This window comes from Podarcis liolepis (assembly GCF_965112155.1).
Source record: "Podarcis liolepis genome assembly, chromosome: 5".
Taxonomy (NCBI): domain Eukaryota; kingdom Metazoa; phylum Chordata; class Lepidosauria; order Squamata; family Lacertidae; genus Podarcis; species Podarcis liolepis.
Window position 1 is genome coordinate 19339670 of NC_139556.1, and position 13742 is coordinate 19353411.

The window sequence follows — 13742 nt, forward strand, 5'->3', positions numbered from 1 at the left end:
CGGTTGGAATTGGTTCAGACCAGTTTGAACCAGTTTAGGCCAGTTTGAACCGATTCAAGCCGGTTTGAACCAGTTAGGTCTATTTTGAACTGCTCAAAGCTGGTTGGGACCGGTGCAGATCAGATGGAACTGGTCCAGACCAGTTTGCACTGGTCCATGCTGGTTGGAACCGGTCGAAGCCAGTTGGAACCGGTTTAGGCCAGTTTCAACCGTTCCAAGACGGTTGGAATTGGTCTAGACTGGTTGGAACTGGTTCAGACCGGTTGGAACCGGTCGAAGCCAGTTGGAACCAGTATAGACCAGTTGGAACCAGTCCAAGCTGATTGCAACAAGTCTTGATTGGTAGGAACCAGTACAAGTTGGTTGGAACTGGTCTAGATTGGTTTGAACTGGTTCAAGATGGTTGGAACCGGTCCAGACCGGTTTGAACCAGTTGAAGCCAGTTTGAACCGGTTGAAGCTGGTTTGAACCGCTCTCACTTGTGCTCTACCAGCTGAGCTATTTGTGCATGCAGTAGTAGAGAAGAGATGCTTTATTAACAAGCAAACACCCTTAAAGGTGCAATGTACATCAACTGAACTTTACAGCATCTGACTGAATAAGCTAACTGAAAACCTTCCTCTGAAGGTGCTATTCGTCTTAAAGATGCAGAAACATATATTAGCAGGGTGTGTGTGATCAAAAGGGGCGCAGAATAAAAGAGAGGAGGATGTGGAAGAAGGAAGGGGTGCTTAGAAGCTGCAATATGTAGGAAGAGGAAGATGCAGGAGGTTACCATGGGAGATGTTTGTGCGGAGAAGTGTCTCCTGCCCATAGAAAAAAGTCAGATATCCAGAATTGTAGTCTAACTGTGATTGTGCTGGAATGCATCCCAAAACATGGAGTGTCAATGAAGACAGAAAATTATTATTTCATTCCAGACTCTTTTTTTCAATTGGAAAAAAGGCTAGCTACCCCCCAGAACACATTTTCTTCTTCTTTGGCGATCACTCATAGCTGAGTAAGATTGTCTTCCATAAACACGGTTTTAACAATGAGTCCGTAAGTGACTGTGGAGGCCAATTCTGGATCCACACGTCCTTCCACTGTGGGGACATACTGTATTTTTCGCCCTATAGGACGCACTTTTTCCCTTCCAAAAATGAAGGGGAAATGTGTGTGCGTCCTATGGGGCAAGTGCAGGCTTTCGCTGAAGCCTAGAGAGCGAGAGGCGTCGGTGCACACCAACCCCTCTCGCTCTCCAGGCTTCAGGAAGCTATTCGCAAGCCTTGGGAGCCCGGCGGGAGTTCCCGCCAGGCTCGCAAGGCTTGCGGGCAGCAGGACCTGTTCTGGGAACCCCCAGAACAAGCTCCAGGAACCCCCAGCCCAAAGGCTAAAAACGAAGCCAAGACAACTAGCGGGATCCATCCCGCTCAATGTCATAGCTTCTTTGCTCTTTGGGGCTCGGGAGGGGGGGAATATTTTTTTTTCTTTATTCCCCCCCCCAAAAAAAAGTGCGCCCTATGGGCCGGTGCGAAAAATACTTTAGGTTTCTGGGCAGGAGTTGATCATGGTGAGGGTTTGCTAAGCGTGCCTTCCTCTTGGCTCATTTTTCCCTTTCATCCTGAGTTTGAGTGTCTTCAAAACCCATGACACCTTTGGTGAAAGCCGTTCTCCAATTGGCACGCTCGCTGGCCAGTGTTTCCCAGTTGTCGGTGTTTATCCTACATTTTTAAAGATTTGCCTTGAGAGAGTTTTTCAACCTCTTTGGTTGACCACCAGCATTATACTTTCCATTTTTAAGTTTGGAATAGAGTAACTGCTATGGAAGACGATCATCAGGCATCCGCACAACATAACCAGTCCAACGAAGTTGATGTTGAAGAATCATTGCTTCAACACTGGTGATCTTTGCTTCTTCCAATACACTGGCATTAGTTTGCCTGTCTTCCCAAGTGGTGTGTAAAACTTTTCGGAGACACCATTGATGGAATCTTTCGAGGAGCTGGTGTTTATAAGCGGTCCATGTTTCACAAACATACAGTAAGGTTGGTAGTACAATAGCATTGTAAACAAGCAAAGCATCTTAAAAATGACTGTACCAAGTCCAATTAAATCCTCATACTCATGTTGTAGCTCACTGAGGATGGAGGGTGCTGTGGTTGAGAAAGAATGAGTTAGCTCAGTCCTGCAAAACAGCTCTGCATGGTTATACCTTGTGATTTAGACCTTATCTTGCAACCCCCCCAAGACCTGCAGGTATTGGGCAGTATACACAGTTAAATAGTAGTAGTTGAAGTCAAATGGGCCTTAGAAAGCACTGCTAATAACAAAGCCAGTGAAAGTGATGGTATTCCAGCTGAACTATTTAAAATTTTAAAAGATGATCCTGTTAAGGTGCTACACTCAAATATGCCAGCAAGTTTGGAAAACTCAGCAGTGGCCAGAGGATTGGAGAAGATCAGTCTACATCCCAATCCCAAAGAAGGGCAGTGCCAAATAATGCTCCAACTACCGCACAATTCTACTCATTTCACACACTAGCAAGGTTATGCTTAAAATTCTACAAGGAAGGCTTAAGCAGTATGTGGACCGAGAACTCCCAGAAGTGCGAGCTGGATTTCGAAGGGGCAGAGGAACCAGAGACCAAATTGCAAACATGCGCTGGATTATGGAGAAAGCTAGAGAGTTCCAGAAAGATATCTACTTCTGCTTCATTGACTATGCAAAAGCCTTTGACTGTGTTGACCACAGCAAACTATGGCAAGTTCTTAAAGAAATGGGAGTGCTGCCTGGCGTGCTCTGGTCCATGGGGTCACGAAGAGTTGGACACAACTAAACGACTAAACAACAACAACAAAGTAGTAATAGTAGTAGTAGCCGTAGTAATAATAATAATAATAATAATAATAATAATAATAATAATAATATCTATCATCGCAAGGAGGGGTGGCTGCAGTCCAGTGTTATTATTCTGCCTCCTGGCAAAGGCAGTTGGGAAATGCACCTGGGAGCAGCTGTGAAGTTTATTGCAGAAGCAGAGCACATGGAGTTGTGATTCATTGTTTCCCCACTCATGGCGGTAGAGGGAGGAGAGAGCAGTGAGACTCTTGTGGGTGGGTGGATCTGATCACCAAAATAGCCTGAAGGTAAGTTGTTGGTCAGACCTCCCCTGGTGCTGCTTCTGCAAACAAATGGACTCCCTTCCCCTGCGTTTCCCTGGAAAACAAACACACCCTTTGCCACTTGAGCCACGGGGTTGTCAAACAGCATTTCAAAAGGTCGCAGTAAAAGTTGTTACTAGCTTGGATTTGGAAAAGCAGCCATCTGACAAATTCCTGAAATGCTGGTTCGTCAGTGGCTATGAACCATGACAGACGGAGGTGATGCTTGCAGGCCAGTTTATCCAAAACGCCGGTTGCTGTGGAGCGGGCAAAGGCAGTGGCGTGCAGTCAGTGGACTGGGGGGACTAGGCTAGTCCCCTCAATGTTCCCCATAAATTAGAGTATCACGGCATTAACACTGCTAGAGGATCTTGCTTCTCCCCTAGGCATAGGCTTGGGTTCAAACAGAATTCAACCATCGTGCTCTGATCCTCTCTCCAGCTTGCTGCCTTGACCAGCCCATAACGTTTTGTCCTCTAAGTCACATCACAGCCAACTCTCCCCTCTAAACTCTGTCTTTTGTCCTTCTAACTAACTCAGAGCTGGAGGAGGGGCCCCACCCATTTGTCATCCGGTACAGAACCCCTTTCCTTGGCTTTCTTAATGGTCCACTACCTGTCCTTTGTGCTGTTAATGGCCCATCTCCCAGACTATTTCCTGACCATGGGAAACTGGGTCCAGGACAGGGATTAGGAGTCTGGCATCCAGTTCAACACCCCAAGCCTTGCTTAAATTCTAACACCTACTGGACCCAGGAATTTAGGGGAGTCTGGCATCCACAAACTCACAACAATATGTTATTAGATACAGTGGTACCTCAGGTTAAGAACTTAATTCGTTCTGGAGGTCCGTTCTTAACCTGAAACTGTTCTTAACCTGAGGTACCACTTTAGTTAATGGGGCCTCCCACTGCCGCTGCACTGCCACAGCGCGATTTCTGTTCTCATCCTGAAGCAAAGTTCTTAACCCGAGGTACTATTTCTGGGTTAGTGGAGTCTGTAACTTGAAGCGTCTGTAACCCGAGGTACCACTGTACAATTCTAAAACATAATTCACACCTAGCAGCAACAGCTTAAACAAGTGTGTGCATGCAGAAAATTGGCAGCAGGGCATCTAAAATACAAAAACAGGGCAACTGTACAACAGTCTTCCCTTTATGCAAAAGCAGCTCTTAACTCCAGCCTGAACAGAAAATGGAGCTTTCATTTCCTCTCTCAGTCTCCCACTCTGGGAGATTTTCACTTTCCTGCTTTTGGGGGGATGCCATGACTATTAACATGGTATAAGACTGCTTTAAATGTATGATATGCATGTGATCTAAGTTTTCTGGAAGCACTATTTATTTGGCGAGCATCTTTTGGCTGACGATGACCAGAATGAATGGTCTGCATTTTATTTTGATTCAGAGTCGTGTGTTTTTTTCTACAACATTCTAGGCCCTTTACTAGCTAGACTGATCAATAGAGATACAGATATGTAAGTGTTGTGATTATCGGTTGCTATTTGTTGCCCACCCCAAGGACAGGATCAGCTAAATCGTGTAAACAGCTATGTTTTCTATTTTATTTTGCCTGGCGCTTCCTTCATTTCTGTAGGAATTCCATGAGAATGAGTCAACATCCTTTCGCCTGAAGCGGCATGGAAATTCAGGACAGATGGAAATTCCTGACGACTGGAAGGAAGTTGTTAACTCTGCCTCCAACTTGGGTTTGCTGAATTGAAGTAGGCAAAAGAGTAAATCTAGACTGAAGGAAAAGGCTTGAGTGAAAGATGATCTTAATTTTAAATAAATAAAAAACTTCAACACATATTGGGGATGACAATAGGCCAGGGAAGCCTGCTGCTGGTCTCCTACCACCCTGGTTCATGAAGAAGATCTTTATTCCCCCTTGTTACTGAGGTAGATCATCATTCACTGCTTCTTCCCTGGTGGGGCATGGGGGGGCGCCATTTTTGTGATTTGCCTCAGGTGCCAAAATATATGGAGCCAGCCCTGTCTGGAGAGGCCCTGCAGACCAAGTGGATGAACTAGAAGGGGCAACCTGTCTCCTCCCTTCTCTACAGGCTCGGATGGTGATGCAGATTTCACCGCCATTGCTGACCGAGTAATTAAAATGAAGCAGTACAATGCTTGGGGAATGGAAAGAGGCAAGGAAAAGGGGTTGATTTTTCTGATCCTTAGAATGACTAAGAAAAGGGTCCAAGTTCCTGAGTAGGTTGGCTAAGATTTATAAAAGAATCAGATACGTGTTGGAAGTGTAAAGAAGCAGAGGGAACATTCATCCACACATGGTGGACACGTAAAAAGGTAAAAGGGTATTGGGAAATGATGTGTAATGAATTGGGAAAAAAAATTATAACTACTTTCCCCAAAAAACCAGAGTCCTTTTTGTTGGGGATAACCCAAACTGAAATGCCTAGGTGTCAGAAAAGGTTATTTATGTATTCCATTCTGAAGGAAATCAGCCCTGAGTGCTCACTGGAAGGACAGCTCGTGAAGCTGAGGCTCCAATACTTTGGCCACCTCATGAGAAGAGAAGACTCCCTGGAAAAGACCCTGATGTTGGGAAAGAGAGAACACAAGGAGAAGGGGATGACAGAGGACGAGATGGTTGGACAGTGTTCTTGAAGCTGTCAGCATGAGTTTGACCAAACTGTGGGAGGCAGTGGAAGACAGAAGTGCCTGGCATGCTCTGGTCCACGGGGTCACGAAGAGTCGGACACAACTAAATGACTAAACAACAACAACAACAAATGTATGCAACAACTGCGGCCCGTGTTTTGTTAGCCCCAAAATGGTAGGTGAGTGAGGTTCCAACTAAAGAGGATTGGCAACTTAAATTGACAGAATATGCAGAACTTGCAGATTTAACATAAGAGAGCAAGAAGAAGCCACATTTAAAGAAGACTGAAAACATTTGTTGAATATATGGAAAAAATTGTTTACAGCTGAAAATGTTAGCAGCATTAAGATAAATTCAGCAAATAAATAATAGTTGATGGATGTAAAAGTGGAAAACAGATTTGAATGGTTATAGTAAAATATGCAGGGATGTATGATATGTAAAATGAACCATGGAAAGAGAAGCAGGGAAGTCATTGGATATTTTAAAATTTGTAAAATGTTTATTTGGAAATGTAAAATTGAATAAAAATTATTATATGTAAAAAAGAAAATGGTTCAAGTTCTTTCTGATTCATCTTGGAAACAACTCTGAGAATTTCTGAGTCAGTCTGAGGCAGGTGGCAGACACTCCCATCTCTAGTCCATAATGCGGCGTCCATAATATGGAGCGAGTTTGGCTCTTTCACAGACATTAGAGCAAAATCCAGCATGAAACAAGAGCAAGCCAGAGTGAATCCCCATGTCGGGGATTTCTATATAAATAGAAGTGGGGGCATGACTCTCTGCATCTAAATCAAACTCAGCATGCCACATTGGTGGCAGGTTGTTGTTTAGTCGTGTCCGACTCTTTGTGACCCCATGGACCAGAGCACGCCAGGCACTTCTGTCTTCCACTGCCTCCCGCAGTTTGGTCAAACTCATGCTGGTAGCTTCGAGAATACTGTCCAACCATCTTGTCCTCTGTTGTCCCCTTCTCCTTGTGCCCTCCATCTTTCCCAACATCAGGGTCTTTTCCAGGGAGTCTTCTCTTCTCATGAGGTGGCCAAAGTATTGGAGCCTCAGCTTCAGGATCTGTCCTTCCAGTGAGCACTCAGGGCTGATTTCCTTAAGAATGGATAGGTTTGATCTTCTTGCAGTCCATAGGACTCTCAAGAGTCTCCTCCAGCACCATAATTCAAAAGCATCAATTCTTCGGCGATCAGCCTTCTTTATGGTCCAGCTCTCACTTCCATACATCACTACTGGGAAAACCATAGCTTTAACTATATGGACCTTTGTTGGCAAGGTGATGTCTCTGCTTTTTAAGATGCTGTCTAGGTTTGTCATCGCTTTTCTCCCAAGAAGCAGGTGTCTTTTAATTTCGTGGCTGCTATCACTCGGTGCCAGGAGGATTTGACTAAACAGTTCTCAAGTCAAAATGACTGTGGCTCTTAATTTCAAACAGCAACTTTGAGGTGCCTTTGCTGGAAGGTTGAGACAAACACAGAATAAGAAAATTCTTAATAGCCGGTGCCTGTCTGCTAGCAAAAAACAATAGCCTGACATTTAAGGGTGAAAGGATTACCTTCCAGGAAAAAAATATTAGTTTTTTTAGCATTCTGCATTTTCATACTCCAGCCCAGTGCTCCCCCCAAAAAAAAATTATGTTTAGGGGTACTCTCATTTTGACTCAAGAAAATCACCATTTTATAGTTCAGATTGGGAAAAATAAATACAATAAATGGGCAAAAGTACAAAGATTCACAAAATGTTTAGGGGTGTACAGACCCCTGCGTCTCCCCAGAAAAAAAAAGCTCTGTTCCAGCCACATTTCTTAAAGGAAGAAAGAAACAAAACCGCAGCCCTTCACAATGTGTGACTGCAACAAACAGGTGTTTGCTAACTCTACAGGTAGAGTGATCAGGGAGCTGCAATAGCTGTAGCCCCTTTTGAGTGTATGCTTAGTGGCGTCCCAGGCTGGCAGAACATCATAGGCTCTTGGCAGAGGCGAAAGAAGCTTCTCCGCTGTGAGTCAGCTAGGGGAGTTTTTCGACACACATTCACAATTTGTCCTTGCCACGTGGGGGCAGTATTGTGAAGCTGCTCAGACTCAGAAAATAAAATATTACAGTCGGATGTGAGAAATAAGGACGTGAATTTCATAGGGTGCTTGCATTTTTCTACGGACAGGTCTTTCTGTAGGAGATTAATTTCTTTATACCATTTTACAGTGCCCATTAAAAAAAAAAAGACTCATGCAATCTGGAACAGTTAAAACAGCATTAGCATAAAAGCAGTCGCAGAAAACAACCACCGTTCAAACCACTTATAGGCACTGAAATGAAAAAGCTTGTGAGACAACAGAAATGTGTGTTTTTCAAAAAAAAATATTGGTTTTTCAAATTACAGTTTTACGATCACATATCCAACATACAATATGAAAACAAGATTCAAATGAATCTCCTGGACTTCCCTCCTCCCCTTTCCTCCTGCATCGTTTATACTAATCCAAATCTTTTACATATCCATTATATACAAAATTCACCATTAAACTACCAGTGTTATTCCAATCTTACTAAGAATTTTAACTGTTTACAATGGTTTTTAAGATAAATTATAAATTTTCCTCATTTTTTATTAAAATTTTGGTCTTCCTGATTTCTGATTCTTCTGGTCATTTTTGCCATTTTGGCATAATCCATCAACTTAATCTTCCACTCTTCTCTAGTCGGGACTTTATCTTCTTTCCATCTCTGGGCCAATAACACCCGTGCAACTGTGGTCACCTACATAAATAGTCTTTTCTGCTCTGTTGGGATTTTGGCACCTAGAATTCCTAAAAGAAAGGCTTCAGGGGTGTGTGTGTGTTTGGAAAATGTTAGACTTTTTTTTCAGTTCATTATATATCATTTCCCAAAATTCTTTTAATACCTTACATGTCCACCACATATGATAGAAGGTGCCATCGAGACAACAGAAATGTTTTCACCTGGTTTTAAAGAGGCCACAATGAAGGTGCCAGGTAAATCTTTGTATGAAAGGCATTGCACCAACCAGGGTGCCACCACAGGAAAGACCTTCTACCTAGACAATAAAGTGGAACCAAACTATATAACATGTTTTGTGCATGTTTGCTCTGAAGTAAGTCTTACTAGGTTTAATAGGTAAGTGGGTTGGGATTGCAGCTTTGAAAATACACCCCTCCCACTGATATATAAGTGGCAGGAAGTGATTATTTAGTCTTCCTTCATTTACAAGAGGTCCCTACAGCCCCTTTAAAGACAGAGATCCTTCTCCCTAGAAAGAGGCAATGACAAAAGTAGTTTCGCCCCAGTGCTAAAGTCCACATCTTCTGCAAACAGAGTCTTGGATCGAGTCAGATTGCCTTGAAGGAAGCAAAACGCTGAGACGGTTTTCACTTATGGCTGAAGAACCGCCTTTCTCTGTGCTGCAGGGGGAAATGGTGGAAATGAAGAAAGAGGAAAAGGTTGAGAAGAAAGAGAAGAAAAAGAAAGGACATAAACGGTCGCATAAAGAGAAGCACAAATGTGAGTACAATCGTGGCCACATTAAGAAGAGAGCTCCATCCTCATGGTTCAGGCATGACTCAGGGTGATGAGGCGTTTATTTGGACCCTAAGACTGGGAGGGGCTGGCTGTGGGGAGCAGAAAGCCAGGTGGAAATTCTTGTTTAGCACACTCTCTTGACTCTTCCAGTTTAAAGGAGAGTCTTCCTAGGAATCTCCATGTTCCTCAAAATGGTAGTGCTGCTATAAATCTCCTTGTATCTCTTATAGATCAGAAATGAACTAATTAGGGTTGTATGACGATTACCTGTATACAATGTGCAAGCAGCCTGCAGGGGAAGGTGTACGGAGGTTAGTCTGTAATTAGGGTGCAATTTTGGCTATAAGATTCTAAGGCCTGCTCTTGGATATATTCAATATTCAATTGCAAACAACCCCCCCCCCATGTAGTCTTAGAATACTGGTTGTGATTTGTCTTGTTGTGTCTCTCATAATAACCAGAGGGAATAGCACCAGTGCTTCTTTTAAAGCAAAAGTATTTGGCATGTGTGCCTGTTACTAGGGCTGTTGTAACTGGCCGGCTGGCTCTTACCTGGATTCTATCCATGTTACTTTTTATTTTATTTTTTGTCTGGATCTGGACCATTTTCAAGCAATCTAGAACCAAAGATAGGAGACAAAAATGTCTTTCTGATCATGCCTGCTCCTACCTTTCATTGTTCTAGCTCCATGTTAGATGCTGTCGCTAAAGATAAAAAAAGTTTGAGTGACACACCCATTGACTGAAGAAAGGGCTTGCTGGTTATTTTGAATCCAGTTGTTTGTCTTCCTGGTGGAAGAGTGATTACTATCCATAGGGGATAGTGGGGAAATCCCTAATTTTATTGTAGCTGTAAGAATGTAGTATTGCATGCACTCCTAAACAAAAGGCAGTTTCCATTCTCTTTCATACTTTATAATGTACTTTTACTGTATGCAAATATTAAAGATTGATTGGAGGGGGTTGGGCTAAGAAACACATATTTTGCACACCTTAGCTCCTTGCCCCAGAACACAGGCAAAGGGTGCTTTCTTCCCCAGTATGAACATTGCTGTAACCCACCCTGGGACCAAACAAACAAAGAATGAGAAATTTGGGATAGTTCTGTTCTTACTTAGGTACCTCATTTGCTAGTTCCCCCTTTCCAGTGCCCTGGCGTATTCATACGAGTCGGCATCTGGGGTGCTCAAAGCAACAATTCTATGGGAAACCCTGCTCTGTTGCAGATTTGGTAGACTTGAACTATGCTTCAGATCTTGTCTAATTTCACAACATCCCCCGTATTAAAAATTGGTTGCCAGCCAGGATCTCTGAATCTTTCTCTTGCCCTGGCAAAATCTTGAAGCAGACTATCATTTTACTCTAAGCTCCATTCGTGCGTGCCGGGGGTGGTTTGCAGGCTAAATTCTAATTAATTTGGCGAGCTCTTGCTCTGGCCTATTCTCATTCTTCCCCTCTCCCCCTATTCTGTAAGCACTTAGCTCTTATCTGCAATGGCCTGTGTTGTCCTGCCTTCTAAAGGGTATTGTTGGGGAAGGCAGGCCTTGGAGGGGGGCACAGAACCTCAGTTAGCTATGTATTATTATTTATTTTTATTGGTTTAGGCTGCCTTCCCCCCCCCCTTGGCTACGCCCATGGCTGCAGCAGCTTCTTTTGTTAAAACTTGAGGATCTTGCTTTTATTCTCACAACCGATACGGTTGTACTTATCACAGAATAGTTACGGCTGAAGCAGCAACATCGACAACCTAGATAAGAGGGAGAGGAGTGAAGCGGTTTGCTGGCAACTTGTTTAGATAACCACGAAAGAATTAACTGAGTCACAACCAGGCTTTGTTCGCAAGAGCAAAAAAACTGGGGGTGGTGAAGTTGGAAAAACATAGTTGCCCTGCTATATGCGATACCATGGCAATGGTTCAAAATGAATTCCAGTGGTTGTGATTTGGGAAGTGGCAGTTGCACAGTCCCGTTGTGCTTTAGTGTCCATGCAAACTCGACAGAAGTGAGATTCATGCAGGTGAATTCAGTGGGGGTTTTTTTCTGGGGGGACGCAGGGGTATGCGCACCCCTAAACATTTTGTGAATCTAAGTTTGGCTTCATTGAAGGGCAGTATTTCAATATGAGTCGGAAAATGAGAGTACCCCTTAACATTTTTTGGGGGTGGTGGTGGAAAGCATTGAGTGAATTAATTGTCTAAACCACTGAGCCTCTTGGGCTTGCCGATCAGAAGGTTGGCGGTTCGAATCCCTGTGACAGGGTGAGCTCCCATTGCTCTGTCCCAGCTCCTGCCAACCTAGCAATTCGAAAGCATGCCAATGCAAGTAAATAGGTACCGCTGCGACGGGAAGGTAAACGGTGTTTCCGTGCGCTCTGGTTCCCATCACGGTGTCCCGTTGCGCCAGAAGCAGTTTAGTCATGCTGGCCACATGACCCGGAAAGCTGTCTGTGGACAAACGCCGTCTCCCTCGACCTGAAAGCAAGATGAGCGCCACAACCCATGGGCACCTTTGACTGGACTTAACCATCCAGGGGTCCTTTACCTTTTTTAACCTTACCATATTGTATTGAACACGCTGACCATTTGTTTGGAAACGTGGGATATAAATTATTCTGACAAATAAATGCTAAGATAAAAACGTATCTATTTTTTACAAACTACTTCTAGGGGCATGGGGGCATGTAAAGCCTTGGGTATAGCAACTTTATTGCAGAAGTACGCAACACTAAATATTTTATTTCAGAACTGGAAGGGGGAAATGGAGGATGGCCTGTACATAAGAGACAGTCCACAGTTAATATGCTATGCCTCAATACAACATGATTATCCTCTTCTTTTCACATAAACATTGGGTGGAATTTGATCCAGCTAATAATAATAATAATAATAATAATAATAATAATAATAATAATAATAATAATTTTTATTTATACCCTTCCCTCCCCAGCCAAGTTGTAGCCTCATCGCAGGAGGAGAAGGAAAAGAAAAAAGAAAGTCTTTATTAGCTTTATTAGCTCTTGGTTGCTAAGTTGTTCCCCTTGGAAACTGTGTTTTAAGTACTGTATTTGTTCAGATTTGGACAGTGGCTATTCTTAACAATTTTGCCTATTTTTAAGCTATCCTTTGCGATGTGGCTTAACCAAATAATGATATGCACCAAAAGGCAGATAATGTGGGCAAAATTGCTTCATTGTTTGCTTTGGACAGGTACCAGGAAAAAAAGGAACCAATCCCAGAAGCATATGGTTACAGTGTGGTTAGGGCTGCAAAATCCCATAGCATCGTTGAGAAAAGTGGGATTTGCTTCTGAGAATCAGTGTGTAGCAGGCTGCTGCTGAGCTAAGAATCCAGAAATCCAAACTCTTCTCTGCTGTGCACTGATTAGGTGATCTTAGGCAAACAATTTCCTAATTCCTGAATCCAGCATGGATTCAATTGTTGGACTAACTAGGACAGCCTGGGAATAGTCCACTAAGGCGGAATCTACACACATATAAAAAACGCTGTGAAAATGCTATTTTAAAAAAACGTTTTGAAAAATACTCGCCAAAAAATGGAAAGAAGCAGAAGTCCCAGCAAAGGAAGAATGGATACAAAAACTTATGGAATATGCAGAAATGGCAAAACTTAACAGAAGAATAAGAAATCAAGACAACAAACCTTTTTTTTATAAAAGAATGGAAATGATTTATTGAATATTTACAGATAAATTGTAAACAGATAAGAACATTGGCAGGATCATTGCAATAACCTGCAGTTTTATAAGAGTATATATTTAAAGCAGATGACTAAATGAGTGAATTAATTTGAATATGAAAAGAAATTTTAAAAAATTAAGTGACTGCAGAAAGAGGGGGATGGAAGTCAAGTTTTGAAATGTTAAAATGATGGCAAAATCAGGGTATACATCTGAGAAACATAAATTATATATATAGAGAACCAAATAATCTATATGTTGCATTATATGCAATTGCATTTACCATGTATCTCCCCTCAGCCAGCAGACCATGAGGTGTTTCGTCTCACAGCCCCTTCCAACATTTCTGTGATTTTATATTTATAGAATATATCGTAAAAAAAAAAAATTGTGTGTTTGTTTATAGATCTCTCCTTATCTATATCGAAACATATGTATATATTAAAAACCGGGAATACTTTTTTTTCACTGCAACAAATGCTATATTCAGACACACAACCCACTGTGTCTGGATACAGCATTTGTTGCAGTGAAAAAAACGGAATTGCTAGTAGAATAAACTTAAGCGCTTCTACTCTTGTTCGGAAGGCGCGGTTCAGGCTCCAATTCCGCGCATGCTCAGCTCAAAAGCAACTCCGCCCTGAGCTCCCCGCGGCTTCTTGCCCGGCAAAGCGCAGGCGCGGCCTCCCAGCACCTTGAAACCCGCGATTCTCGTTCGCTCGCACTGCGCATG